Here is a 346-nt window from a genome sequence, read left to right on the forward strand (position 1 = left end):
AGGATTTGCACTGGCAGCCTCTGTTCCCATTAAATGCTGCTCGGGTGGCCTCAGTGAAGGGTTTTAATGTGCTGGGCAGAGCTGGCGGCCTGGGGCTGGTGTGAGATGAGTATCCAGTGGTTTGCAGCCTCTGTTCCCATTAAGTGCTGCTCGGGTGGCCTCAGTGAGGGGTTTTAATGTGCTGGGCAGAGCTAGCGGCCTGGGACTGGTGTGAGAAGAGTATCTCCCATTAAATGCTGCTCGGGTGGCCTCAGTGAAGGGTTTTAATGTGCTGGGCAGAGCTGGCGGCCTGGGGCTGGTGTGAGATGAGTATCCAGTGGTTTGCAGCCTCTGTTCCCATTAAGTG

This window comes from Acanthisitta chloris, unplaced genomic scaffold (genome assembly GCF_000695815.1).
Source record: "Acanthisitta chloris isolate BGI_N310 unplaced genomic scaffold, ASM69581v1 scaffold33083, whole genome shotgun sequence".
In the NCBI taxonomy this organism is placed as follows: domain Eukaryota; kingdom Metazoa; phylum Chordata; class Aves; order Passeriformes; family Acanthisittidae; genus Acanthisitta; species Acanthisitta chloris.